This window comes from Mauremys reevesii, linkage group 5 (assembly GCF_016161935.1).
Source record: "Mauremys reevesii isolate NIE-2019 linkage group 5, ASM1616193v1, whole genome shotgun sequence".
NCBI lineage: Eukaryota > Metazoa > Chordata > Testudines > Geoemydidae > Mauremys > Mauremys reevesii.
In genome coordinates, this window is record NC_052627.1 from 4,893,706 (window position 1) to 4,918,168 (window position 24,463).

At 46.6% G+C, this 24,463-nt stretch overlaps 1 long non-coding RNA gene across 2 annotated transcripts; it reads right to left on the reverse strand.

The window, feature by feature from the left end:
- Positions 1–559: 559 nt before the first annotated feature.
- LOC120406811 lies at positions 560–23,380 on the reverse strand. 2 transcript variants are annotated; one of them, XR_005599603.1, is made up of 5 exons: positions 23,342–23,380; positions 3,828–3,919; positions 3,064–3,187; positions 1,126–1,192; positions 560–626 (listed from the first exon to the last, which is right to left on the reverse strand). It is a non-coding gene; the product is annotated as an uncharacterized LOC120406811 (long non-coding RNA). The 2 variants fall into 2 exon arrangements; XR_005599602.1 differs by lacking the exons at positions 560–626; positions 1,126–1,192 and adding an exon at positions 1,799–1,912.
- Between the last annotated feature and the right edge of the window lie 1,083 nt (positions 23,381–24,463).

A 24,463-nucleotide genomic window follows, 5' to 3' on the forward strand; every position in this document is an offset into this window, starting at 1 on the left:
TGTTCCTAGGGTTATATGGAAAAATACTCAAGCAACCTTAACTGTTTGTGATTCCTGCTAGACCTTGTGTGTTATACCCTTTTCCATTCCACTGTGTCTGGCTTGACTATTTAGCTTGCTGTTGGGGGCCGGGACCATTTCTTACTCTGCTTGTACAGTGCTAGTTCAATGGGGTCCCAATCTTGGCTGGTTCTTAGGCTCTACTGTAAGAAATATGATATCAAGACTATACAGAGTTATAATTAAGGATAAAAAATCTGGAAGGGCTATTAAACCTTGTGCTTCTGGGCTTAAGCCAATCTCTAATTGTTAGAAACAGGAGGGGCAGATTATTCAACATCTGCTACTATGGGGTTCTCATACCTTTCTCTGAGGAATCTGCCACTGGCCACTGTCAAAGACAGGGTACAGAACTAGGCGGCCCATTGGTCGATCCAGTATGGCAATTCCTATGATTATTAATAAGAATTGAACAAAGCACACGTAAGTTTTATTCACTTTCACAGCTTCTTTTTTATCATTTTGAATGCATTTTTCATAGAGAAAAATCTTTTAAGTATCGGAGAGACAGACAGCCACGATTTACAAAGAAGCTTTTTGTTAGATGTTCCTCTGCATCAGTCAGCCTATAAAACAATGAAGAAACAATACATTTTAATTTATGCCATGGGGTGCCCATGCCAGGATGCCTCTGGCTTTTTAATAAAAAAATTGCTAAAACCAAACTTTCAATAATGGAGGCAATAGGCCTGCACAAATCCCCTATAATGGCAAACAGAATCAAACAGGAGTTGCCCATGACATTTGAAAGGAAGAAGTAGTGTTTTGCAGTTTGCATCTGGGTGCTTTTCACAGTGTTGGTTGTGATCCTCTAAAGCTCTATGAGTGAAATTCATTCCTGTGCAGTGGCCTTGAGCAAGGGCTATGCACTACTTAGATTGCATTGAAGTGGGACGTACTGGTATCTATGCTTTGTGCTGCAGAGGGGTGAACTCCACCCTATATGGTTTGGGTTCTAGCTACCTTAGAAAATGTAGATTTGCTTCTCCATTGTCCTGCACCTTATGTGGTTATTTACACTCTTATGTGCAAAATCAGGCAATAACCAGATTTTTGTATACCCACTTTGCATCCTCTGGCCCTGGTGCTGATCTCACATCTTGGCTTCAGCAGAGCCACTCCTGATTTCCACCTGGTGTAAGTGAGAGCAGAATCAAGCCTCCTATACACTGATGCAAACAACAGCACAAAGGGGCAGAGCCTTGAAGAATTACACCTTGATTAGGATTCCAAGACTGCTGCTGCGGTACCAAAATCATTACAGCAACAAGCTAAAAGGTTCTTCAGAGGAGAGGAAGTATCTGCAAATTGACAATTAGATATTTGGTTTGCATTGATTGATTTTGATGGGACAAGGCTCCCACTGCTTCCAGGTAGGACTTTGCTAGAGAGTACGTGCCAACTTCTACATGCATATCAGGGACTATCAGGATCTTGGCCATCTCTGTGACTTACATAGGGATTTAACATCACACTACAACATTCCCTAAGGCATGGTCCCAGCATTCTGTCACCACTCCACTCACAACAACAGAATTCTCTCAAATGAGGGAGGGAGGAAGGGATGTGCTGCTGACCATGAGGAGATGCAATCCCTTTGACTCCAGAGTGCAGCAGTAGGTGAGCTGCTTTCAGTTGAACTAGCACTGTACTTGTGTTAGCACTGATGGCTCCTAGGAGCTTCAAAAGAAGAGAGCAGCTGTGTGGAAAACCAGCAGTAATACCTCTGACAGGCATGGCCGTCTCCTCAAAATGCTCACACACACCCATGCAATGATATACGTCTTTATGCTCCCCAGCCGCCTTCTCACCTGGACTCACATCATCTCAGTCTCCAGTTCTTCATATGCCACTGGCAAGGAAACAGACTCCAGAGCAAGTTCCATTTTATCAAGTACACATCACATCCTACATGTTCAAAAGGGATTGGCGTGTGCCTCCATGCCTAGGTGCTCAAGCTGAGACACTTTAAAGATGGCTGATTTTCAAGGAGGTGAGGGGGGATGCTCAGCATTTTCTGTCAATCAGGCTCTGTTAAAGCATTTCAGGTTGGTCAGCCCAACTCTGAAGCCCCCACATTCACGAGTCACTTTTGAAAAGTCAGGCCCAGGAGCTTAGCCAGGCAGCGACACAGTTTTAAGTTTCAAAGGGGAAAGGTCCTTGTCCTTCTCTTTCTCTCTGGATGGGCTGCCCTTTGACAAACCCCATTTTCTAGTTGTGTCAGCCAGAGAATGACATAGTCTGCTGTGTAGCTTGACTACAAAGCTGAAGTCAATATCTCAAGAGAGCTATGTAAAATCTCCACAGAAGACCCAAATCTGTGCAAAATTGGCTTGGTCTCAGATTCCATGTGCACAATGGAAATTCAGCCCAGCATCACCGAACTTCAAGGTCATTTTAAGAAAACCCAGACCGCTCTGTGGTTGGCATGAAAATCAGGGAAGATTCACATCTCTGCAGGTTTCAGCATAAAGCCAAGGCAGTGTCCAGTGGGTTGGGAGGGATAGCGCAGTGGTTTGAGCACTAGCCTGTTAAACTCAAGGTTGTGAGTTCAATCCTTGAGGGGGCCACCCAGGGATATTGGGCAAAACCAGTACTTGGTCCTGCTAGTGAAGGCTGGACTCAATGACCTTTCAAGGTCTCTTCCAGTTCTAAGAGATTAGTATATCTCCAATTACTTTTTTTTTAATTATTGACTTTGGGGTTCAAACTCTAAGAGTGATCATACCCTGGGAAGCAAACCTGTACAGAACATAATGTAAGAATGACTATACTGGGTCAGACCAATGGTCCATGTAGCCCAATATCCTGTGTTTGACAGTGGCCAATGCCAGGTTCTTCACAGGGACTGAACAGAACAAGGCAATTTTTTGAGTGATCCATCCCCCGTCATCCAGTCCCAGCTTCTGACAGTCAGAGGTTTAGGGACACCCAAAGCCTGCGGTTGCATCTCTGACCCTCTGGGCTACTAGCCATTGATGGACCCATCCTCCATAAACTTACCTAATTCTTTTCTGACTCACTTGTACTTTTGGTCTTCACAATATCCCATAGCATTGACTTCCGCAGGTTGATTCTGCGTTGTGTGCAAAGAAGTTCTTTTTTATGGTTGTTTTAAACCTGCTGCCTGAGTTGCGGACAAGACATGGAAAATCATGGAAAGGTAACAATGGAACTTTATTAATTGCAGTAATTTGGAAAAGCCAGAGAAGACCTATTTAAGAAAAAAAATTGCTGGAACAATATAAACACTCAAGTATTATGATATGCCTGATAATTTTTTGGATAACCAGACATTTTGCTGCAGCTATATTACAGTCATTAATTGCAGGACTGACAGTGGGAGCTCCAGCTGCTATCAACTCAGATAAATGGGATTCTACTGTACTAAAAGGGAAAAAACTATGTGTTGCAAACCTCAAAATGTATGCAAAATTCTGAACTATGCAAATTAAGCTAATTAAAATCAAAATAGTGGTGGAAGCCTAATATTGCAGGATCCACAATATCACAAATTAAGTAGAGCCTTAAGTATGTTATAAAAACAGTTATGAAAAATGTCAATAGCTATTTCAATAAAAGTTTAATAAAAGCTTCACAGTGCTTTGCATGGAAAAATGAAAACTTTTAGCAATGTCAACAGTTTTTCTGCAAAAACAAGCGGTTGTTTTTTTACTAAAAAATGTTACTCAACACTTTCAACCAGCTCTAGTGAGTCTGTCACTGTGTTCCTCTCCATAGGGTTAGGACAGGGTCTTTGCACTCACCCAGCCTCTGATCTGCAACATCTGGGCAGTCTACTGCACAGGTCTGGTCATGGGAGACTCAGCCCTCCAACTGGATCTAGTATCGTCCACCCCTTCCAGAGGTGTCAGTGAGCAAAAGGAAAGACACTGATGAATGGTCAGATAGACATGGTAGGACGGTCTTGCCTCAGACAGTTTCTAATAAGCCATTGCCACAATGAAGCTCACAGGCTAGCCTACAATAATAATCCCATAATAGCATTTCGTTGTCAGGCCCTCACTGTCAGGAAGTGGTCATACGAGAAGCTCCTGCTTTTAGCCAGCATCTCTCCAGGAACTAAGGACTGGAGATCTGCTGTCCTCTGTCTGCTCCCAACCATTCTGTGCTCTGCCCTTGTGAACTCCTCCCAGGGGCGGCTCTAGGAATTACGCCGCCCCAAGCAGGGCGGCACGCCGCGCGGTGGGGGCGCTGTAGCGGTCGCCGGTCTCACAGCTCCGGTGGACCTCCTACAGACGTGCCTGCGGAGGGTCCGCGGGTCCCGCGGCTCCGGTGGACCTCCCACAGGCACGCCTGTGGATGCTCCACCGAAGCCATGGGACCAACAGACCCTCCGCAGGCACGCCTGAGGGAGGTCCACCGGAGCCGCCTGCCGCCCTCCCGCGGCACGCCGCCCCAAGCGCGCGCTTGGCGCGCTGGGGTCTGGAGCTGGCCCTGACTCCTCCCTCCAAGGCTGACGTCTCACAGATGTAGCAGGGGTGCAGCTCATGGAGCCCACTATAGTTCTTTCACCCCGCATTGCTAGTGTGGGGTCTGTGTACCCCACCACAGATGGGTAGCCTGTTAGAGGGACAGGAGCAGTGTGTATGGGAGTGAGGAGAGGGGTGTCAGGACAGGAGCACCCAGTGGTGCTCTGGGAGGAGCAAGAGTAAGTGGGGTTGTTGGGGGAGAGGCAGAGGAGGAGCAGTAGGATGGGCAGGATGAACTGTGGTAGGATGGGGGACAAAGAGGCCCCCTGAGCAGGAAATGGTTTTCCCACCACAGGAATATTTTTGAAAATTCCAAATTTTTACGTGTCTCAAATCCTGTCTTCCAAATCCCCCCCAAAATATTCAAACCAATAACAAATCCCCCCCATTTTCCAGTCAGAGAAAACATTTCACTTTGATCGTTTCAAAATGTTGTGTTTAAATTTGGCTTTTTTTCCCCTCTCCCAATCTAATTATTTCTGAATTAAGGCATTTTGAATCACAACATTTCATTTCAATTAAATTCAGAATTTTTTTCTCAACTTTTTTTGTTTGTTTTTGAGTTGCGAAATTTGTCCAAGCTGACCCTCTTGCGCAAACAGTTTTGGTTTTGACAAATCAGCATTTTCCTATGAAAAACGATTTGTTAAAACATTCCTGACCATCTCTAGGCAGGAGTGAATGGTGTACAGGCAGAATTTAGCGAGGCTGTGGGGGTGGGATGAGGGGCAGGAAGGTGTGGATTTGTGTTGCGGAAACAGAACAAGAAGGAATGGTGGCATGTGGGGAGGGGTACAAAAGAGCAGTATTATGTGACAGGTAGTAGACAGGTGGTGGGGAAGAGAGGTTATGGTGAGGACGGTGGTGGATTTGCACAGTTTGGATTCAGATACAGATTTTGAACACCCCAATATATGAGGGATTTTAGAGCCAAGTTTTTAGTTTTGTCCATGATATAGTAGCCATTTGCAAAATCCCAGTGCACATGAAGGTTTGGAAACACGCACTATTGGAGATGTTTGGGGCTTGGATTTTGTTTCAGGTGACTCACTAATGCTGGGTAATTCATTTCTCATCTGTTCTGAGTTCGACTCTACAGTACCAACGTTAATTCCTCTGGAAGCTCTTGCCACAGTTTGCCATCTGTTTTAGACTAAAACCAGTTAGTTTCTCTTGATGTGAGATAAAACCATCTGATATGCAAATATGAACAGCAGGTGGCCAACTTATCTTTGTTTAATGTAAATGAAAATTCAAACAGTATGCAGGGGTTACAGGAATGTTCTCAGTAGTGGGCTCCATCCTTAGACTCTACCAGACGGTCTCATTTAAAAGCAGGAACACCAGATATTAAGAAACTTCTAAATGTATATTACCAATTTTTCTCTTCAGCTGATGATATTGTTTGTTCATCACCGCTCATTTAATGTATATACAGAGCAGCAAAAAAGACCCTTTTGTTCTGTGTCTTATAACAGCAGTTTTAAGTGTTGTCAATAAAAGATTGTAAAAGTTCTTTCCAGAGCTACGATAGAGAACGGATGGTTGGGAGGAACCTGTCTAGGACTTGGGAGATTGAGGTTAATGTCTCTGCTCTATACCAGACTTGCTGTGTAACCGGGAGGAAGTCATAGTCTCCTTGTGGATCAGTTTCCCTTTTGTACAATGGGGATATTAGCACTGCCCTCTACCTCAGAGGAGTGTTGCGGGAATACACACTAAACCAGCTTGCTGGGTGCTCAGATACTATAACGGTGGGGGGCAGTACAAGTGCCATAGACAGATACTATAGGCTTTGAGCTTGTTCCCACTGAAGTTGGTGAGTGTTTTGCCATTGACTTCAATGAATGTCCTTCCAGTGGGTAGCATATGCTTTGGATCAGGTGCATCGGGCCCATCATTTCACTGCGTATGAGGCTCTCTTTCTAGTCAACTAATGGCATTTCACACAACACTGCAACAAACAAGAAATCTACTGGGATTCTCCTTCTGTTAAAATTGCAATGGCCCCAATTTTCAAAAGTGGCCTCCAGTTTTTGTTCCCCTCATGTCAAAGCAAGCACCCAGAAACCAGATGGAATTACTGGAGACATTGGAAAATCTGGCACAGAGTGTATTAGTTATAAAATGAATATGTTTGAGATAGTTATACTACAGTATGCATTGCTTCATCTTGAAATGCTTTACTGGATAAGAAGGTACTCAAGATGTGTTGGTGAACTTTTCAAGGAGGTCTAAGGGAATTAGACACATAACTCCTACAGAATCAGCGTCAGGTGCCTAAATACCCTAGGACTTTTGAATGTCCCACGGTACACCTATCTCAACTAAGCATAGACTGAATTTACCCAATCACAAATATGATTCCAAATCTTCCCTACTGGATTAGTGCCAGTGGAGTGAACAGAGAAAGGATATACAAATAAAGTCGATATACATACTGCTTCCTGCAGCCAGCCAGTCATAAGTTTCTCCATCTGCAGCAGTGATTACAAATGATTGAAATTGTCCTGAAGAAACAGATGCACTGGGGCTGAGGGGGGAATAGGACTGTAGCTAGATGCTGGGGACAAGCCACACAATCTTTACCACTCTGTACAGATGGTAATCCCACCAGACGTAATGCTGTGCTAGGTGCTGCCCAAGCATGGAGGGTGGTATTTAAAAACAAAACAAGAAAACCTTAAATGACTTAGAGGAAGATTTCAGATGGCATAAGTGAGAGATTTAGGAGCACAAGTTGCAGTGATTTGTAACAGAGCTTGTGCTCCTAAATCACATATGCTCTTTTGAAAATCCCTCCAGCAAACACTGTGCATTGGTCATACCTAGTCTTTTCCCCTTCTCATTTATGAAATGTTTGTGATCTTATAGTCACGCATAAGATACAAGCCAATGATGCAAACTATACTTCTTCCCAAACTGTACTTTTAGCATCAGCTCCCAGACTGCCTTTTTCCACAACTCTTTTTTGTACAATGTGATTTATTTTGAATAATGATAGAGAGCATAAAACTTGCAGTTCAAAGGAGTGTTTGATCAGTATTAAGCCATGTCAATCCCTAAATGACTGTTTCCCACCAGTGTCCCGAAAAAGAATATGCAGAACAGAAGAGGGGAATAATTCATGCCCAAATTCAAAACCTTCATTTAATGGGGAAAAAAAAAATCAGATCAGCAAGTCCTAAGGGAGAAAGCACATCTCAAAGACAAGCTAATGGTGCCGAATGTGTTGGCTGATCGTATGAATTCACGCCTTGACCACAGCACTTCAGAAGAGATACTTACAGGCTACTGCATTATAGTTACATTTTGATAGTTGTATCATATACACCAACACATACTTGGAGGAAGGTTAGCTTAGTGGTTTGAGCATTGGTCTGCTAAACCCCAGGTTATGAGCTCAATCCTTGAGGGGGCCATGTAGGAATCTACAGTAAAACTCAGTACTTAGTCCTGCTAGTAAAGGCAGGGGGCTGGACTCAATAACCTTTCAATGTCCCTTCCAGCTCTATGAGATAGGTATATCTCACCTCTCCCCAAGCAACATTTTCCTCTCTGATCTGCACCCCATGTGTTGATTCTTGTGTGCACATTTTGCTTTTGCCCTTCACGCAGAAGTTGCATTGACATTAACAAGAGCTCTGCAAGCAGAGGGTCAGCTGCACCATCCTCGCCCTGTGGAGCACTTATGTGAGTAGTCCCGCTGAAGTCAGCGAGAGCACCCATGTGAATAAGAGCTCACCATCATTAACAAGCGTGGCACAGTCCAAATCAGGTCATACAACAGAGCTCCCCAGGGCAAATAAGAGTTTCCCTCTGCAGGGCATAGGCCTTGGCCCACCGTTATAGGTGTGGCTGTTGCTCATGAAGCTGACAGACAGCACTGGTTAAAACAGACTGTAGACCTTAAGAACAAAGGGTGGGATTTTTCAAAGGAACTAAGTAATTTAGGAGCACAAGTCCCATTGACTTTCAGTGAGACTTGTGCTCCTAAGTCCCTTAGATACTTTTTAAAAATTTCACCCAAGGTTTTCAAAATGGGGGCCTGAATTGAGTCTCTTGTGTCCATATTTAGGCTCCTAAGTGCCCTGATTTTCACAAGTCCTGAGGACCCAGCAACTCCCAGTAGCTTTAATGCAAGTCTGAAAATCTTCAGAAGTGCTCCTCCCCTGCTAACTTTGACAGGGGCTGCTGAACGTTCACCAGTTTTGAAAATCAAGCCCCTTACTCAGGTGCCTAAAGATGGGCTTAACTTTAGCTTTAATGATCAAACGTTTCAGATAAAGACAGGCAGGGGCGGCTCCAGGCCCCAGCACGCCAAGCGCGTGCTTGGGGCGGCAAGCCGCGGGGGGCGCTCTGCCGGCGCTGCGAGGGCAGCAGGCGGGCTGCCCTCGGCGGCTTTCCTGCGGAGGGTCCGCTGGTCCCGCGGCTGGTCCCGCGGCAGCCTGCCTGCCGTGCTTGGGGCGGCAAAATCCCTAGAGCCGCCCCTGAAGACAGGAGAGCCAACAATTCCTACAGAGGGCATTGCTTGTCAGAGGCTGCCAAAAATAGAACTCACTTCTCCAGATTCCCAGGTCTTATCTATTAGGTCATGCCGCCTCTCCCTTTGATTCATTCATCACTCCACCTGGCGATCTCCAGTGAGCCTTGAAACAGCCCTCCCCTCTTTGTTGATGTTCCATTGACAGGAGTAAGGCCTGGTCTACACTAGGCGTTTAAATCGGTTTTAGGAGCGTAAAACCGATTTAACGCCACAACCGTCCACACTAGGAGGCACCTTATATCGATTTTAATGGCTCTTTAAATCGGTTTCTGTACTCCTGCCCGACGAGAGGAGTAGCGCTAATATCGGTATTAACATATCGGAATAGGGTTAGTGTGGCCGCAATCGACGGTATTGGCCTCCGGGCGGTATCCCACAGTGCACCACTGACCGCTCTGGACAGCATTCTCAACTCGGATGCACTGGCCAGGTAGACAGGAAAAGCCCCGCGAACTTTTGAAATTCATTTCCTGCTTCGACAGCGTGGAGAGCTCATCATCACAGGTGACCACGCACAGCTCATCAGCACAGTTAACAATGCTGTCTCCTGAGAATCGAAAAAGAGCCCCAGCATGGACCGCTCGGGAGGTAATGGATCTGATCACTATATGGGGAGAGGATTCAGTGCTAACAGAACTGCGTTCCAAAAGACGAAATGAAAAAGTATTTGAAAGAATTTCTAAGGCTATGACGGCTAAAGGCCACAGCAGGGACTCCGTGCAGTGCAGAGTGAAAGTTAAGGAGCTCAGACAAGCCTACCAGAAAACCAAAGAAGCAAACGGAAGGTCCGGGGCAGGTCGAAAAACATGCCGCTTCTATGATGAGCTGCATGGAATTTTAGGGGGCTGCGCCACAAGTACCCCACCCCTGACCGTGGATTCCGAGGTGGGGGTTGTAATCTCTGCCATGTCTGAGGATTATGCAGACGGGGAAGATGAAGAGGAAGAAGAAGAGGAAGACCTCGCAGAGAGCACACAGCACTCCGTGACCCCCAGCAGCCAGGAGCTTTTTATCACCCTGACGGAATTACCCTGCTCCCAGCCCTCACAAGCAACTATTCCAGAGAATGACGCCCTGGAAGGGAGCTCTGGTGAGTGTACCTTTGCAAATAGCAAACAGTGTTTTTTAAGCAAGCCTTTTTTAATGATTGATTTGCCCAGAGGACTTGGGATGCATTCGCAGACAGTATAGTTACTTAGAAAAGTTTGTTAACATGTCCGGGGATTGAGAGGAAATCCTCCAGGGACATCTCGATGAAGCGCTCCTGTAGGTACTCCAGAAGCCTTTGCAGAAGGTTTCTGGGCAAGGCATCCTTGTTCCGCCCACCATGGTAGGACACTTTACCATGCCATGCATGTAGCAAGTAATCAGGTATCATTGCGTGGCAAAGCATAGCGGCGTATGGTCCCGGTGACTGCTGGCATTCAAGAAGCATCCGCTCTTTATCTTGTTCTGTTATCCTCAGCAAAGTGATATCGTTCAGGATAACCTGGTTAAAAATCAGGAATTTAAGTAAGGGGGGTGGCCATTTTTCTACTGGGTTCGTGGAATGCAGCAGCTTAAAAAAAACACTTTCCTGCACGTAGCGGCGGGGAGGGGAGGAGTGAAATGCCGATGATCTTTTCTGTTTGGTCACCGGCGAGGCGAGCTTCCCCAAGCTACCGGACAAGCAGTGGGTGGGGGGGAGGGGGAAGGTTGTTGATTAGCAGGGAGCTAGCGTGGTATTAGCCATGCGTTGGGGGGGGAGGGGTAAATCACTGAGACAGTGGCTTACCATGGCCGCATGCAAGCTGAATCCTGATGCCTGGACCTGTGTCTGAGATCTGTAACCCCAGAGATGCAAGCAGTCACTATTAAGATGAAAAATGCGACCTTGTAGGGAAATCACATGTGCTGTGTAAGGTGAATAGTGCTTTTCACTGTGAAAGAGTATAACCATTGTTCTGTAAAATGTATCTTTCTAAATATTTATCTCCCTCATGCAGCTGCAAATTTTTCAAGCGTCCCTCCTCCATCCCAAAGGCTAGCACAGATAAGGCGGAGGAAAAAGAAGACGCGAGATGAGATGTTCTCGGATATTATGGAAGTTACACGCAATGAAAGAGCTCATCTGAATGAGTGGAAGGACGTGGTTTCAAATTACAGGAAAGAGGCCAGTGAACGTGAGGACAGGAGGGACAACCGAGATGAGAGGTGGCGGCAGGAAGATCAGCGGTGGCGGGATGCAACTCTGGGGCTGCTGCGTGATCAAACTGACATGCTCCGGCGTCTTGTGGAGCTTCAGGAACGGCAGCAGGATCACAGAGTGCCGCTGCAGCCCCTGTATAACCACCCTCCCCCCTCACCATGTTCCTTAGCCTCCTCACCCAGACGTGTAAGAACGCGTGGGGGGAGGCTCCATGCACCCGCCCACTCCACCCCCGTGGACAGCCCAACCAGAAGGATGCCGTTACTCTGAATTTTTTTTTAATGGCCTTCTCCATCCCTCCTTTCCTCCTCCCAAAGCACACCCTTACTTCTCTCCCTCTTTTTATAATGAATCAATAAAGAATTCATGCTTTTTAAATGAGAGTGACTTTATTTGCATAAGTAAGCTGTACTCAAAGGGGGAGGGGGAGTTGCTTACAGGGACTGAGTCAATCAAGGGGGTTGGGTGTTCATCAACAAACACAGCAGTCACACTGTACCCTGGCCATTGATGAAGCTCGTTTTCAAAGCTTCTCTGATGCGCACCGCTTCCTGGTGTGCTCTTCTAATCTCCCTGGTGTCTGGCTGCGCGTAATCAGCGGCCAGGTGATTTGCCTCAGCCTCCCACCCCGCCATAAAGGTCTCCCCCTTACTCTCACAGAGATTGTGGAGAATACAGCAAGCAGCAATAACATAGGGGACATTGGTTTGGCTGAGGTCTGAGCGAGTCAGTAATGTGCGCCAGCGCGCCTTTAAACGGCCAAATGCACATTCCACCACCATTCTGCACTTGCTCAGCCTGTAATTGAACAGATCCTGACCACTGTCCAGGCTGCCTGTGTATGGCTTCATGAGCCATGGCATCAAGGGGTAGGCTGGGTCCCCCAGGATAACAACAGGCATTTCAACATCCCCAACTGTTATTTTCTGGTCTGGGAAGTAAGTCCCTTGCTGCAGCCGTTTAAACAGAGTAGTGCTTCTGAATACGCGAGCGTCATGAACCCTCCCTGGCCGTCCCACATGGATGTTTGTGAAACGTCCCTTGTGATCCACCAGTGCTTGCAGCACCATTGAAAAGTACCCCTTCCGGTTTACGTACTGGGTGCCCTGGTGCTGCGGTGCCAAGATAGGGATATGGGTTCCATCTATCGCCCCCCCACAGTTAGGGAATCCCATTGCAGCAAAGCCATCCACTATGGCCTGCACGTTTCCCAGAGTCACAACCTTTCGTAGCAGCAGCTTAGTGATTGCTTTGGCTACTTGCATCACAGCAGCCCCCACAGTAGATTTTCCAACTCCAAATTGATTCCCGACTGACCGGTAGCTGTCTGGCGTTGCAAGCTTCCACAGGGCTATCGCCACTCGCTTCTCTACTGTGAGGGCTGCTCTCATCTTGGTATTATGGCGTTTCAGGGCAGGGGCAGGGGCAAGCAAGTCACAAAGTTCCATGAAAGTGCCCTTACGCATGCGAAAGTTTCGCAGCCACTGGGAATCGTCCCACACCTGCAACACAATGCGGTCCCACCAGTCAGTGCTTGTTTCCCGGGCCCAAAATCGGCGTTCAATGGATAGAATCTGCCCCATTACCATCAGGATCTCCAAAGCGCAGGGGCCCGCGGTTTGAGATAATTCTGTGTCCACGTCCTCATCACTGTCATCGCCGCGCTGCCGTATCCGCCTCTTACTCGCCTCGGTTCGAAGGTCCTGGTTCAGCATATACTGCACGAGAGTTCGCGAGGTGTTTAAAACATCCACGATTGCGGTATGGAGCTGAGCAGGGTCCATGCTTGCTGTGCTATGGCGTCTGCACGGTTCACCAAGCAAAAAAGGCGCGAAACGGTTGTCTGCCGCTGTCAGGGAGGGAGGGAGGGGTGAGGCTGTACCCAGAACCACCCGTGAAAATGATTTTTGCCCCATCAGGCACTGGGATCTCAACCCGGAAATGCCAAGGGGCGGGGGAGGCTGCGGGAACTATGGGATAGCTACGGGATAGCTACCCACAGTGCAACGCTCCAGAAATCGACGCTAGCCTCGGACCATGGACGCACACCACCGATTTAATGTGTTTAGTGTGGCCGCGCGCACTCGATTTTATAAAATCTGTTTTACAAAACCGGTTTATGCAAATTCGGAATAGTCCCGTAGTGTAGACGTACCCTTAGACATCTATGTGTTGCTTGGCTGCTGTATTTTAAATTTCCAGAAGTTATTAGCAAAGATAATTGGGCTGTTTGGTAAACAATAGGTACATTTGGTGTCAGGTCCATTGCCTTTGATGCAGCTAACCCATTGCACCCCAGTAGAGGGTCTAGCCCCAAATGTGGTTTATTTATGAGAAACAACAGAAGCTGAGGCTGGCTCTTATTTTTCCTGAACCAGTTCACATACCCCTGGCATCTAACAGCAACCAAGTGAGTCAGCTATTTTAATACTTACCCATCTCTGGGTACCATGCTGTGCAGGACTGTAGATCAAATCTAAGTACTGCACAGTGCACGGACCAGAACAAAAGCCAAAATGCAGTGAGAATGTGTTGGTAGCTCACAGCAGTATCACTTTTTGATATCCACAGAGATGCGTGAGGGGAAATTTAATTGTTTTCCCCTCTACATTTTGTGCTGTGATAGTCTGATTTCCCTTTCCTGTAAGCCTGATTTGAGAGCTACCACAATTAAAATTTCATATTCTATTTTTTTTTAATTCTCCTAGACAGATGAGTCACCAACTAGCTGAATCATTTTTCCTAAAGAGATTTATGATTTTATTTAGGAAGAGGCAATCAGAACTAACAGCCAACGTATTACATCCCGGGCTGATAATGCAAGCTGTAAATTGCAAACACCAAAACACAAAATATGTAAAAAGAGAGAAAATACTCTCACAAGCCCACCTTTTCCAATGCAGGGAGCTGCATGTAATCTTTTAATGCTTCCCACAACTGACAGTGTGGTGTGTGGAACTCTCTCTTTTATCAAGATAGATTTGCTAAAAACTTTGATTAGAGAGCCCAGGCGGCTGAGGTAATACCTTTTATTGGACCAACTTCTGTTGGTGAGAGAGACAAGCTTTTGAACTTACACAGACCTGAAGAAGAGCTCTGTATGGGTTTGAAAGCTGGTCTCTCGCTCACCAACAGAAGTTGCTTCAATAAAAGGTATTGTGTCCTCCACCTCATCTCTCTAATATCCTGGGACCAACACGACTACAACTATGCTGTGTACGTTAAATTCAGCTGATGCTTTTGTTTTACCGGCAGGATTACTATTAATGTAAAGAGTTTGCATTTCAGTGGCATATAGTCCAACACTTAAAAGCGTAACAAGATTTGGTGTAGTTCATGTGTTGAAAAGGCATATATGGAAGCAATTGAAAGCACATGAAGGAAGGGTGAAAGTAGGATCAGCAAAACCTGCGTGCACTTGCGCACTTGGGTGCAAAAATTGGAAAGCAAAGAGCATTTGGTAGGTAAAGCAGGATTTTGAAATGAAACGCGGAAGATAGGAAATTTTGTACAAAACTAGTGCACCAAAAAAACCTAAGCCTGAGCATGAACATAGCAGCTATCCTCTGAGCTAAAGGAAATTTGCAATCTTTGGCTGTATACAGCATTTTGAAAGGTCATGTGGTGTGAAATAGTCACAACTATGCACTGAAATTTGATAAACTGAAGCCTTATTGGAAAATGCAAGTCTCAGTTCTGAAGCCTGTACTACCAATGAGAGTCTCATTCGAGCAAGGATTTCAAGACTAGGCCACAAGCTTTCAGCTAGGCTCCTCCAGCAAGCTTTTCACAGAGAGGAGCCTACGGCTAACCTCTGAGGATGATGTTTAGACACATAAAATCAAGTTAATTATTTAGGAACCCAAAGGGGAATTTAGGATTCTAAACTTTAGGGTTGTTTTTTTTTAATCTTGGCTACCGTTTTACAGACAGACACAGAAATGCTGTATTAGCCCTCACTTAGGCAGCCAGTCTGAGATTGAGGCATAGCCCTCTGATCCCAGCCACGTACCTAGTTGGGGCTTGTCTACACAGTGAGGTAATGTACTCTAGAGGGGTGTGATTTCTAAAGCACATTAACATGTTGCGTATCAATTGGTCTGTGTAGACCCTGCTGGTGCACTCTAAAGGTTCCCTATCTAGTGCACTTTAACATAGTACTGTTCCAAACAGCACTATAGTAAGAGCACCTGAAGGGTCCACATGGATCAATTAATGCATAACACAATGTGCTTTAAAAATCACACCCCCATAGAGTGCATTACCCTACTGGGTAGATAAGTCCTTTCCCCCTTCCCCCACCGTACTACATTCAGTGATGTGCAACCGCATTGCAAACGCAGAGAAAACTATTTTGTATTTCCTTTTCAAATCCCACCCCCCCAAAAGCATACATCACCCATTCACTCAAACGTGCCAAAACAGTGTGATTGAACAGGGCCCATATCCAAACTCTCAAATGCAATTTCTGTTCTGAAAATTGACTTCTTCAGAGAGAGACCCTCCTTCCCACCATGTGGTACTGTTTTCTAAAGCTCTTTCAGCATGCTGGGTGTGACACAGGAGAGAGCAGCTGATAGATTCAGCATCTTCAGCTGGAATCGAGCTCTCAGCTGGGAAGCTGGTGACAGAGTGGGGGCTGTCAGTTACACCAGTGTAAATCAGGAGGAATTCCACTGCAATCAACAGAGTTACACTAGGCTAAAGTGGTATATGGAGATCACATTAGGTCATAGAATCATAGATTAGGGTTGGAAGAGACTTCAGGGGGTCATCTAGTCCAATCCCCTGCTCAAAACAGGACCAACCCCAATTAAATCATCCCAGCCAAGACTTTGTCAAGTGGGGCCTTAAAACTCTCTAAGGTAACCCATTCCAGTGCTTCACCACCCTCCTAGTGGCATAGTTTTTTTCCCCCTAATATCCAACCTAGACCTCCCACACTGCAATTTGACACCATTGCTTCTTGTTCTGTCATCTGCCATGACTGAGAACAGCCGAGCTCCATCCTCTTTGGAACCCTTCGTCAGGCAGTTGAAAGCTGCTATCAAATCCCCCGTCACCCTTCTCTTCTGCAGACTAAATAAGTCCAGTTCCCTCAGCTTCTCTTCATAAATCATGTGCCTCAGCCCCCTAATTATTTTCATTGCCCTCTGCTGGACTTTCTCTCTAATTTGTCCACATCCTTTCTGTTGTGGGAGGCCCAAATCTGGACACAATACTCCAGATGTGGCCTCACCAGCGCTGAATAGAGGGGAATAATCACTGCCCTTGATCTGCTGGCAGTGCTCCTACTAATGCAGCCCAATATGCCGTTAGCCATCTTGGCAACAAGGGCACACTGCTGACTCATATCCAGCTTCTCGTCCACTGTAATCCCCAGGTCCTTTTCTGCAGAACTGCTGTTTAGCCAGTCAGTCCCCAGACTGCAGCATTGCATGGGATTCTTCTGTCCTAAGTGCAGGACTCTGCACTTGTCCTTGTTGAACCTCATCAGATTTCTTTTGGCCTAATCCTCCAATTTGTCTAGGTCACTCTGGACCCTATCTCTACTCTCCAGCATCTATACCTCTCCCCTGAGCTTAGTATCACCTGTGAACTTGCTGAGGGTGCAATCCATCCCATCATCCACATCATTAATGAAGATGTAGAACAAAACCGGTCCCAGGACTGACTCCTGGGGCACTCCGCTTGATACCAGCTGCCAACAAGACATCAAGCCATTGATCATTACCTGTTGAGTCCGATGATATAGCCAGCTTTCTATCCATCTTATAGTCCACTCATCCAACCCACACTTTTTTAACTTGCTGGCAAGAATACTGTGCGAGACATATTAAAAGCTTTGCTAAAGTCAAGCTATATCACGCCCACCACTTTCTCCATATCCACCGACCCAGTTACCTCATCATAGAAGGCAATCAGGTTGGTTAGGCATTACTTGCCCTTGGTGAATCCATGTTGACTGTTCCTAATCACTTTCCTCTTCTCCAAGTGCTTCAGAATGGATTCCTTGAAGACCTGCTCCATGATTTTTCCAGGGAGTAAGGTGAGGCTGGCCAGTCTGTAGTTCCCCGGATTCTCCTTCTTCCTTTTTTTTTTTTTTTTTTTTTAAAAAGATGGGCACTATATTTGCCTCTTTTCAGTTATCTGGGACCTTCCCTGATCACCACGACTTTTCAAAGATAATGGCCAATGGCTCTGCCATCACATCAGCCAACTCCCTCAGCATCCTCGGATGCATTAGATCCAGCCCCATGGGCTTGTGCATGTCCATCTTTTCTAAATAGTCCTGAACAGAAGGAGTTTGCCTGGGATCCCTCTGAGCAGAGGTACGCTAAGTGCTGCAGTAGGGGGACTGTGCTGGTGAGTATCTGAGTGTCTGTTGGGGGGGCAGTTTGGCAGTTTGACTGTGTGCTTGATTGTTTGATTGCTTGTTTGACCAGTGTGACCTGGGAGTGCTTTGTTCCAGCTGGGCCTGACTGTTATAAAAAGGCAGTCAGCGAACAGCAGAGAGGTAAACAGAAGGAGTTTGCCTGGGAGTTCCCCATGGAGAGAGCCTATTGTATTGAGGCCCCACCTCGCAGGTTTCTCTGAGTAGCATCTGCCACAAGCAAGGAAGCTCATAGAAGGAAGAGACTATGGATACTGAGCGATCCGCTGTTGTGACCTGCACAGGATGCGCCATGTTCGTCTTCCTTCACAGGATAGAAGCGACTTTGTCTGTACAAAGTGCAAGCTGATCTCCATATTGGAAGAGAAGATTCAAGGTCTGGAGAAACGAATATCAACCCTGCGTTCCATAAAAGAAAATGAGGATTTCCTGGATAGACGTCAGGATCAGCTTCAGTGGGCACAATGTTCTGAAGATTCAGAGCAGGCTACGCAGTGGGGACAGAAGGCCAGCGAGGATAATTGGCGGCATGTGACGTCCAGAAGAGGAAAGAGTACCAGAAATGTCCATGTACCAGTAACACAGATGCAGGTGAGCAACCGTTTTCATGTTCTCTCCGCAGGTACTAGTGCAGAGGGTGGAGTGGATGATACATCTGAGGGAACAGAGCAGAAGGAGACTCCACTGATTGGAAGGCATGAGATGCACCGTCCTAGGGATGGGGGTTCCACGACCACCACTCCCAAGAGGAGGAGGGTGGTGGTGGTCGGGGACTCTCTCCTCAGGGGGACTGAGTCATCTCTCTGCCGCCCTGACCGGGAAAACCGAGAGGTGTGCTGCTTGCCAGGGGCTAGGATTCAAGATGTGACGGAGAGACTGCCGAGACTCATCAAGCCCTCGGATTGCTTCCCCTTCCTGCTTCTCCACGTGGGCACCAATGATACTGCCAAGAATGACCTTGAGCATATCACTGCAGACTACGTGGCTCTGGGAAGAAAGATAAAGGAGTTTGAGGCGCAAGTGGTGTTCTCGTCTATCCTCCCTGTGGCAGGAAAAGGCCAGGGTAGAGACGGTCGAATCATGGAAATCAACGAATGGCTATGCAGATGGTGTCGGAGAGAAGGGTTTGGATTCTTTGACCATGGGATGGTCTTCCAAGAAGAAGGATTGCTAGGCAGAGACAGGCTCCACCTCACGAAGAGAGGGAAGAGCATCTTTGCAAGCAGGCTGGCTAACCTAGTGAGGAGGGCTTTAAACTAGGTTCACCGGGGGAAGGAGACCAAAGCCCCGAGGTAAGTGGGGAAGTGGGATACCGGGAGGAAGCACAAGCAGGAGACTGCAAGAGGGGAGGACTCCTGTCTCAGACCGAGAAAGTGGGACAATCAGCGGGTTATCTTAAGTGCCTATACACAAATGCAAGAAGCCTGGGGAACAAGCAGGGAGAACTAGAAGTCCTGGCACAGTCAGGGAATTATGATGTAATTGGAATAACTGAGACTTGGTGGGATAAGTCACATGATTGGAGTACTGTCATGGATGGATATAAACTGTTCAGGAAGGACAGGCAGGGCAGAAAAGGTGGGGGAGTTGTGTAGTATGTAAGAGAGCAGTATGACTGCTCAGAGCTCCGGTATGAAACTGCAGAAAAACCTGAGAGTCTCTGGATTAAATTTAGAAGTATGAACAACAAGGGTAATGTCGTGGTGGGAGTCTGCTACAGACCACCAGACCAGGGGGATGAGGTGGATGAGGCTTTCTTCCAGCAACTAACAGAAGTTGCTAGATCGCAGGCCCTGGTTCTCATGGGTGACTTTAATCACCCTGATATCTGCTGGGAGAGCAATACAGCAGTGCACAGACAATCTAGGAAGTTTCTGGAAAGTGTAGGGGACAATTTCCTGGTGCAAGTGCTGGAGGAACCAACTAGGGGAAAAGCTCTTCTTGACCTGCTGCTCACAAACAGGGAAGAAATAGTAGAGGAAGCAATAGTGGATGGGAACCTGGGAGGTAGTGACCATGAGATGGTCAAGTTCAGGATCCTGATACAAGGAAGAAAGGAGAGCAGTAGAACAGAGACCCTGGACTTCAGAAAAGCAGACTTCGACTCCCTCAGGGAACTGATGGGCAAGGTCCCCTGGGAGAATAACATGACGGGGAAAGGAGTCGAGGAAAGCTGGCTGTATTTTAAAGACACCTTATTGAGGTTGCAGGAACAAACCATCCCGATGTGTAGGAAGAAAAGTAAATATGGCAGGCGACCAGCTTGGCTTAACAGTGAAATCCTTGCTCGTCTTAAACACAAAAAAAAACAGCTTACAAGAAGTGGAAGATTGGACAAATAACCAGGGAGGAGTATAAAAGTATTGCTCAGGCATGCAGGAGTGAAATTAGGAAGGCCAAATCACACTTGGAGTTGCAGCTAGCCGGAGATGTTAGGAGTAACAAGAAGGGTTTCTTCAGGTATGTTAGCAACAAGAAGAAAGTCAAGGAAAGTGTGGGCCCCTTGCTGAATGAGGGAGGGAATCTAGTGACAGAGGATATGGAGAAAGCTAGTGTACTCAATGCTTTTTTCGCCTCTGTCTTCACAGACAAGGTCAGCTCCCAGACAGCTGCACTCTGCAGCACGGTATGGGGAGGAGGTGACCAGCTCTCTGTGGAGAAAGAAGTAGTTCGGGACTATTTAGAAAAGCTGGATGAGCACAAGTCCATGGGGCCGGATGCACTGCATCCGAGGGTGCTAAAGGAGTTGGCCGATGAGATTGCAGAGCCATTGGCCATTATCTTTGAAAAATCATGGCGATCGGGGGAGGTCCCGGATGACTGGAAAAAAGCTAATGTAGTGCCCATCTTTAAAAAAGGGAAGAAGGAAGATCCAGGGAACTACAGGCCAGTCAGTCTCACCTCAGTCCCTGGAAAGATCATGGAACAGGTCCTCAAGGAATCAATTCTGAACCACTTAAAGGAGGGGAAAGTGATCAGGAACAGTCAGCATGGATTCACCAAGGGCAAGTCATGCCTGACTAACCTAATTGCCTTCTACGATGAGATAATTGGCTCTGTGGATGAGGGGAAAGCAGTGGATGTGCTATTTCTGGACTTTAGCAAAGCTTTTGATACAGTCTCCCACAGTATTCTTGCCAGCAAGTTAAAGAAGTCTGGGCTGGATGAATGGACGGTAAGGTGGATAGAAAACTGGCTAGATGGTCGGGCTCAACGGGTAGTGATCAATGGTTTCATGTCTAGTTGGCAGCCGGTATCAAGTGGAGTGCCCCAAGGGTCGGTGCTGGGGCCGGCTTTGTTCAATATCTTCATTAACGATCTGGAGGATGGTGTGGACTGCACCCTTAGCAAGTTTGCTGATGACACTAAACTGGGAGGAGTGGTTGATACGCTGGAGGGTAGGGATAGGATACAGAGGGACCTAGACAAATTAGAGGATTGGGCCAAAAGAAATATGATGAGGTTCAACAAGGACAAGTGCAGAGTCCTGTATTTAGGACGGAAGAATCCCATGCACTGCTATAGACTAGGGACCGAATGGCTGGGCAGCAGTTCTGCAGAAAGGGACCTAGGGGTTACAGTGGACGAAAAGTTGAATATGAGTCAACAGTATGCCCTTGTTGCCAAGAAGGCTAATGGCATTTTGGGTTGTATAAGTAGGGGCATTTCCAGCAGATCAAGGGATGTGATCATTCCCCTCTACTCAGCACTGGTGAGGCCTCATTTGGAGTACTGGAGTCCAGTTTTGGGCCCCACACTACAAGAAGGATGTGGATAAATTGGAGAGAGTCCAGCGGAGGGCAACAAAAATGATTAGGGGGCTGGAGCACATGACTTATGAGGAGAGGCTGAGGGAACTGAGATTGTTTAGCCTGCAGAAGAGAAGAATGAGGGGGGATTTGATAGCTGCTTTCAACTACCTGAAAGGGGGTTCCAAAGAGGATGGATCTAGACTGTTCTCAGTGGTAGAAGATGACAGAACAAGGAGTAATGGTCTCAAGTTGCAGAGGGGGAGGTTTAGGTTGGACATTAGGAAAAACTTTTTCACTAGTAGGGTGGTGAAGCACTGGAATGGGTTACCTAGGGAGGTGGTGGAATCTCCTTCCTTAGAGGTTTTTAAGGTCAGGCTTGACAAAGCCCTGGCTGGGATGATTTAGTTGGGTTTGATCCTGCTTTGAGCAGGGGGTTGGACTAGATGACCTCCTGAGGTCCCTTCCAACCCTGAGATTCTATGATTCTATGAACCACTTCTTTCTCCACAGAGGGCTGGTCACCTCCTCCCCATACTGTGCTGCCCAGTGCAGTAGTCTGGGAGCTGACCTTGTCTGTGAAGGCCAAGGGGGGGAAAAAAACATTGAATATTTCAGCTTTTTCCACATCATCTGTCACTAGGTTGCGTCTCCCATTCAGAAAGGATCCCACACTTTCCCTGACCTTCTTCTTGTTGCTAACATACCTGTAGAAAACCTTATTGTTACCCTGCACATCCCTTGCTAGCTGCAACTCCAAGTGTGCTTTGGCCTTTCTGATTACACCCCTGCACGCTCAAGCAATATCTTTATACTCCTCCCTAGTCATCTGTCCAAGTTTCCACTTCTTGTAAGATTCCTTTTTGTGTTTAAGCTCACCGAAGATTTCACTGTTAAGCCAAACTGGTCACCTACCCTATTTGTTATTCTTTGTGCACATCCGGATGGTTTGTTCCTGTGCCCTCAATAAGGCTTCTTTAAAATACAGCCAGCTTTCCTGAGACTCCTTTCCCCCCTCAGATTAGCCTCCCAGGGGATCCTGCCCATCAGTTCCCTGAGGGTGTCAATGTCTGATTTTCTGATGTCCAGAACAACCAGTTCATGGACAACCCAATATAAATGTGATTTGACAAGGTCTATTCAAAAAAACAAACAAAAACATGTGATTGGCCATTAGGTGATAGATTATTATTGTTTTCACTATATGGTCTCTTAAGGATGTTTTCTCTTTGTGTGAATCCAGTGAACCATTTTTGCAGTAACTAGTTGTCAAGGCTAATTCCCCACTCTGGCACTTTGAGTGCAGAAAGTGGGGCCCACGAGGATTCTAAAAATTAATACTGGCCCCTCCAGGCTGCTAGTAAACTCCCAAGGTTACAGCTTCTCTCTGACTTTGTATGGGTAGATGCTGCCACCACCCAAGTGCAGAACCCCGTTAAATGCCCAGGAAGGCACCCTTGGGAATTCCTTCCTGTGGGGACCCTCAAGCCCTTTCATCCCCACCCCCGGGGAAGAACTGAGAAAGAAAACAAAGGAAATTAGCTGTGGCTACCAGTTAATCAAACCTCTTAGGACCTCTTAGGACACAAAAATCCAATTCTATTCTTAAAAAAGGTAGATTTTATTACTAAAAAATAGAAAGAAAATACATCTGGGAACTCAGGTTATTGCTAGGTTTTTTTTAAAAAAAAACAACTATGATTAAGCACCAAGATTAGTTTTCTTGAGGTCCAGTTTAAAGGTTACAAGCCAAACAAAAGCACCTGGGGTTAGCACAGAGGAATCCACAAGCCATAAAGAAATAACAGGGATAAACCTCATTGTGTCTCCCTAGACATTTCCTGATCTACTTACATATCTGGGGTTTTAAATGAGTAGATTCTAGGTATGATACTGATGATTTTTTCATACCTGGCCCAAGCTTCTTACAGCATAGCTCTGCCCTGTCCACCTCTCCCTGGGAAAACAACAACAGACAGGAAAAAAGGAGTCTTTTCTCCATTTTAAAAAGTTCTAGCCTTGCCATTGGCTCTTTTGGCCAGGTGTCCACTCACTTCCTTTTACCTCTGCAGAGCAGTGATACTTTTTAATCCTTTACAGGTAGAGCAATTAGAGAACAGCTACTAAGAGGAATTTTATAGCTACTGGCTGACCGGGTGTCCAAAAAAGGGAGCTACTCCCCACCCCCTGCTTTATTTATCACACAAGTTACTTTTGGAGGGAGGGTGACCTCTTAGAGGTCACAAAACTGGTTTCTCACATACCATGAAAAAACATCAGGCTTTCTATTAAAAAGCACAGCTGGGCAAAACATTTTCTATGGATAGTTTATTCGGCAAAAAAAAATGCAGTTTTGGACAGCCTGCAACTATTCACAAATTTGACATAAATTGTTTTGGTCATGCATAAAATGGCCACAGGACAAGGAGGTGCTACAACCTTTAGCTAAGTGCTCAGTGAACTCACCTGGGATGGATGAGAGACAGGTTCAAATCCTCTCCTCTGGAACAGACTCTAAATGGATTTTTTTGATTCACAAAAGAACTTCAGATTTCATTCAACCTAAACCAATTTTTTTCTTTTTGGACTGCCACCAAACCAATCTTTTATTCTCCTAGCGCTCGTGGATAGCCCTGACAATCTGTCACTTCTCCATAGTTTGCAATGAAATGCAGGGGTACCTTTCTGGGGGCGGGGTCACACTCTAGGCTTCTGGCATTTAGGGAGGCAGGGATTATCCATGCTCAGGGTGCCCCCAAAGTCATGCAGCCCCCCCCTCCGATTTATGGCACCTACTCTACACAAGTGCAGTGCATGCTAACCACCCCACCCCCACCATTAATGTGTCTCCCCCAATTACTGCTGGCTGCCTCTCAGAATTAAAGCAATTCCCTCCCTTGGGGCTTCTGGTGCTGCTTCCATGGCTACGTTGTTCTCCTGGGAGCCAGGGACCCCTAGCTGCTCCTCTTGCTGCAATGGAGGGCCCCTTGCGCCTCCTCTGCCTCCCATCCAGGGAGCAGTCAGGGGCTGGTA